Source organism: Molossus molossus, unplaced genomic scaffold (genome assembly GCF_014108415.1).
Source record: "Molossus molossus isolate mMolMol1 unplaced genomic scaffold, mMolMol1.p scaffold_m16_p_10, whole genome shotgun sequence".
Lineage (NCBI taxonomy): Eukaryota > Metazoa > Chordata > Mammalia > Chiroptera > Molossidae > Molossus > Molossus molossus.
In genome coordinates this window covers 88772475-88778474 of record NW_023425345.1, presented here as the reverse complement: position 1 = coordinate 88778474, position 6000 = coordinate 88772475, and positions in this window count along the sequence as shown.

Genomic DNA, 6000 nt, shown 5'->3' with positions numbered 1-6000 from the left:
AATGAGTTGTTCTTTCTACCTATAGCTGGTTTCTTCATTAATCTATTTAAAAAATAAATTTGATCGCCTTTACCCAGTTTGTCCTTCCCCTACCCCTCCCTCTCCGCTAACCACTATTCCGTTGTTTATGTCTATGAGTTTGTTTTTATTTGTTTTGTTAGTTCTTTTGTTAATTTTTTTTTGTTTTACATTCCACATGAGTGACACCATACGGTTTCTGTTCTTTTCCTTTTGACTTATTTCACTTTGGCTAATAGCCTCAAGATCCATGCATGTTGTCACACATGGCAAGATGTTCTCTTTTTATGGCTGAGTAGCATCCATTGTATAGATGTACCCCTTCTTCCCTATCCAATCATCTGTTGATGGCTCATTAATTTATTTGAACAAAAATTTCTTTTATCATTCCTTCTTCTTTTCCCCAGCCATAAATCTAAGTATACCTGAATAAAACATACACGGCAATAAAACAACGTTTTAATGCACAGATAGAAAATCCATTTTTAAAAAAATTACTCCATTTCTCGGCACTTCTGTCACCGCTCACATTAGAAGCTCTGACAACACCCTGGGACTTCAGGTGACGTGAGAGGTGACGTGAAGAGTGCTGGGCATGGGGGTGATGTCACCTTGTGAGCATGTCATTGCTTTCGGTTGTGTAGCTCTACAAGGTTCTTTTTTCTTTTTTATTGAATTTATTGGAGTGACATTGGTTAATAAAATCATACAGGTTTCAGGTGTACAATTCTATAATGCACCGTCTGTACACTGAATTGTATTCACCATCCCAAGTCAAATCTCTTTCCATCACCGTTTATCCCCCCTTTACCCTCTGCTACCTTCCACCCAACTCCCTTTCCCCCTGGTAATCCCAATACTGTTGCAAGATTGTTCATTAAGGCTGAGTCTGAACAACTGTATTAAATCCCTTGGTACACACAGTCCCCGTAGCTGTTAGGATTTTCTGGAGCATAAGTCATTTTCTGATCTGATATATACAAGATTGGAATCTACAGCTTTCTGCAGGCTGTATCTTTGCCAAGTTATTGAAAAACTCCTGGCTGTAAAAATTTATTTTAAAAAAGGAAGAAAAAAAGTTGGTTATTAAGTGAAATGAAATTAGCGTAGGAGACATCATGTTGTGTATACCCAGGGCAGCCTGGTCAAGTCAATGATTCATTTAACATTATCGTGTTGCTTCTCTGTTCTGGGTACACTTCCAGGTAAGTGAAGAATACACAGGTGGACGAGGTGGGTGAGGGCTCACCTCTCACAGAAAGCACCTTCTCATAATTGGAAACAGAAAATAAGAAATAATTCAGAAGAAAGCTTCCAGTGTTTGTATGAAAATAAAAGTTGAGATTCGATGTGTTTATCCAGCCTTTCCTCCCATTTCAGGAGGCTGCCTGGTGAGAAGCTGGTCTTAGGGACCTGAGAGCCGGATTATGTGAACCCAAATTTACTGCCTGAATCAGCAAATTCACCGATTCTGAGGATTTATTGGGGTGGGGGGTGACATTGTAAAACTTTGAGCATAAATATTATAGGCATAATTTAAACTCCTTCCTGGGACTGATCTCGGGCATCGTCCATGAAGACACTGCTGAATGTCAACAATGAACAAATAAAAACTATGATGAGTGCTCTTTTTGCCAATTTCCACCCTGGTGAGTGGTGGGAGGAGGCAGTGCTCAGGGCTCCCGCTGTGAGCACACGCTGTGCCCAGAGCGCACTGAGCAAGTGGGCACTGCCCACGCCCCAGCTCTGCCCTAGGGAGCTAGGCTTCGCTTCCTGAGAGCCAGACTGGTTTGTTCCCTAACACGTTTGTGCCAGTTTTACTTGTGTTTAAAATTATGCAATTTATTTTACTATTATATTAATTAATGAAATATGAGTCTGAAGAGAGACACACAGAGAGAATTATTGCCATGAAATGAAAACGGAATGCTTTGCAAAGATTCAATAATGTCAAATTAGTTAATGAGAAAAAATAGAAAAAATAAATACAATCTGCAGTATTTTGCCCATGAGTGTCTTTCAGGGCTCACCCACTGCAAAGAAAGAAAAATTTGAAATGAAAAATGAGAACTTACGGGTGTGGTTTAGGTAAAAAAAAAAAAAAATGTAGCTTTGGATCCCACACAGTGAACTCATAGTGAGGAGAAAGGCATGACCTTCCACCAGATGGCAAATACATTTACATTTAAGTTAAAGTATAATGTTTACAACCTAAGTGTATTTTCCCCCCTAACTAACTTTTCTGATCAGCCCACTAATTAGCAACTCTGACTGTGTTGAGTAAGAAGGTTTTCCCTGTATTGTAAGCTGTGCATTGAGTGGGAAGGAGCTCACAGTTTCTCCATCCTAATATTAACACAGAATTTGTGTACCTTCCAATAATTCCTTTATCCGAGCCAAATCTCCTTTCCCCCACTGCACAGCAGAAGCAGAGAAAATATTTTCACTTTTCGCAGCACCTTTCCTTTGAGAATACCAAAGCTCTTTAAGAGATAAATTTCTAATTAAACAATAATGCTCAGATTGCCCTAGAGAGATGGATAAACATAGTTATTATCCTCTCACTGAGGATGTTAGACCCATGCTAAGTAGCTAACAGATGTCTCCGTGCCGTCTCTCAGGAGAATTATGTTTCCACTAATCTCCCTGCCACACTGTGTTCTGTTCCCTATTCTGAATAATCGGAGTATTACAGAGAACTGTGAGGGCAGGGAACGGGCATGTGTCTGTGGCCAGGGCACGTGGGCTCAGACCCTGGCTGTGCCACTCACTCATGGGACTGGGATCCTCTCTCCAGCCTTTCTGTGCCGATTTCATCTGTGAAATTAACACAGCAGGACCTGTCCTACCAGCCAACAGACTTGGAGGTGGGAGATGAAATGAACTGAAACACACAGCCCACTTTTGCTCTGGCTCTTTGCAGCTATAATGTCCATATTTGTTTTGACACTTATTTATTTCCCCCCAAAGTGTGGGCCCACGTTTTGTTGCAGTGCTTTTGATCGTGTGTTCATTGATAAGTGCTGGTTTGCACATTCGTCACTGAGCCCAGAAGTAGAAGTCCTTCCTCAAAAGCTCTTATTCCAATCTTGCCTACTCCTCACCACACCCGCCTTCTGTGGTTGGTCTCAGACTCAGTAGGAAATGCAAGGAAAGAGACAGTCTATGGTCAGGAGAATACTGATGCACTGTACTCTGAATACAAATTACCAGTAAGGGGCTGTGTTTTCTAAACATGTTGAGTGACTCATTGTATCTCTTCACTCATTTGTAGAAACATTGCTGCTAAGGGTTCCAAAGGGAGTGGGGGTGGGGGAACCCATGAAATATACTAAATTTCCCCCAATAGAGATTGCTCAAATAAATGGTGGTACTTCTATACAATGGAAGACCATTATTAAAAAGATGTAGATAAATATTTATTGGCATAGAATGATGGTCATGATAATTAAATGAAAAAAAAAACAAAAAAAACAAAAAAACTACAACCCCCAAAGGGTGATGTATAACATAACTCTACCATTATTTAAGAAAATATATATTTGAATTTTAAAATATTTCAGGGATATATAGTGGCTATCTCTGGGTGGTGGGATTACAGAAATAAATTTTACTTTTTTATATTTATATGCATTTTCTGTGATGAATATATATTATTTTTGGCAAAAGAAAAAACTGATTTAAGTGAAATAAAATCCTATTGATGCCAAAGCTACAGTGGGAATGAAGAACACCATTTTGAAAAAAATAAATGCCAACTCTAAAGCATGAATTAAGTATGGAATTTTTTTAAAATAGGAAGGATAAATTTCATTCTTTTAAAATGGGATGGAGTCCCTTAATGACAATTGTTTGAAAATAACCAAGCATCAATTGCAAACCTACTTTTTCTTAGCTAAATTCTACCTTAAATTGCTTCTAAAACAGACTCACATCATGGTAAATATGCATGATATTTTGAAATATCTAAATTAGACAATCATTAATAGTGACACAATGTAATGTTTTCTTCTTTTGCCAAAATATCACTTTAAAACAAGTTACCCTTTAAGACAAGGAGGAGATGTATTTCTTTCTTATAATCAAAACTATAGGCTACCAGGAGCCCATGTGTCAGATACTTGAAATGTGAATTTTTTTTGGTTAATTTATTTTATCATTACTGCCTTAGGAGACAGGTATTACTGTGTTCATTTTATAATTGCTGAAAACTTATACCCAAAAAGTTGTTTCTTACCCAACCATAAGTAGCAGAACCACATGTCTTAAAAAACAAAAACAAAAAAAACCCAAAAAACTACTTGACTATTTATTAAATTCGCTCTGTGCTAGCTATCATGTGCTATGTGCTGGAAATATACCAACGAACAAGACACAGTGGTGTCATCCCTCAAAGAAGCTTACATTTTAGTTAGATGACATGGAGCAAGTAATTATAAACGTGATAAATCTTATGAAAAGGGAAATACAATGTGAAAGGGGAGTTGATATGGTCTATAACATCTGCCCTACATACAAAACATTTAAATTAAGACATGAAGCACAAATAGGAGTTAATTGGGAGAAGAGGAGGCATGGAAGAGTATTCCCGGTAGAGGAACAGTATGTGCTAAGGCACTGAGTAGACATTTTGCTACAATAGTCTGGCATAATCAGCCATTCCCAACTCTGGCTTGAAACAATGAGCAGTTTCTTCTCCCACATGGGTGTGTGGGTAAGCTGCAACTTGGCTGGACTCCAAGGTTCAGGTCTCCCTCAAATGTTGCTCAACCTCTTTTGACCAATAGCTTCCTGGAAATTTAAGACCAGATGTAGAATTCCTTCCTCAAAGCTCTTATTCCAATCTTGCCTACCTCCTTTCCACGACCACTGCCCTCTGGTGGTCCCAGACCCAGTAAAAAAAGGTAAGGAAAGCGACAGATTATGGTCAGGATAATGTTCCTTCAATAGCACATGGCAGGAACACAGGAGCCCTAATTAACTCACACAGGCACATTTAAGGCCTTACGTCATGTCCTAGATCATTTCATTGGTTAAAGCCAACTGTATGGTCAAGCTCCAAATACATGGGATGGGAAAAATATTTTACCCACAGTGGAGAGTAGTTCAGAATCACACATAGCATAGGATGTGGATGAATAATTTAACATAGGAAGAATGTGAAACATTGTGAAAAATGGCTTAGCCAAGCACCCCTGGATTCTTCAAGGAACTCTTTGCTAGTGTGACTCAAGTATAATGGGTGAGCTGGGGCGTGACATTACTGGCTGCTCTGGTCATTCGCTGTACTTGGGAAATTCTAATTGTAGAGATTTCATATATTTTAAATTCACTCTAAAATATAATGACTTATCCAACTTCTACCTAAATTTTATTTCCAAAGGGTTGACCAACATTGAATCGCCAGGGTTATCCCACAAGGCTAATATAGTGTCAATTGGATTAAATGTTCCTCCTCTGCTATGTAGCGAGTACTGTACTTGGTCTCCGTGTGACAGTAGCACATTCAGAGGCTATGCCTCAGAGGCAGGGAAACCAGTGTGTGAGCCCCTGAGCAAACAGCATTAAATTTGGTTGCTACTCATTCTACTGGAATGCAGGTCAGCTATTTTATTCACGGTGAATAAGACAACCCAGTCACAAAATGGGAAGAAACATCTAATTTGACTACATTAGCCTATGAAACTCAATCTTCTATTTAGTCAGATCACTTTGATAATGTTACAAGAATAGTTCAGTTTATTTTTACCCATCTCTGCACAGATACATTCATTTGCTTTATAAGTGCTTAGGTCTAAAGCCTGAATGAATGAACAGGTGTAGGGACATGCACTGGCCAAATATAAACTTGTACAGTTCATGTGTCTAACAAGCATGGGAATTTTCTTCTTTAAAGAAAATTATTCCACACAGACAGCCATGCATTCTTAGCTATAATGGTATATTCTGCTACAGAAAACTATTCGTTTCAGCTGAGGTGAT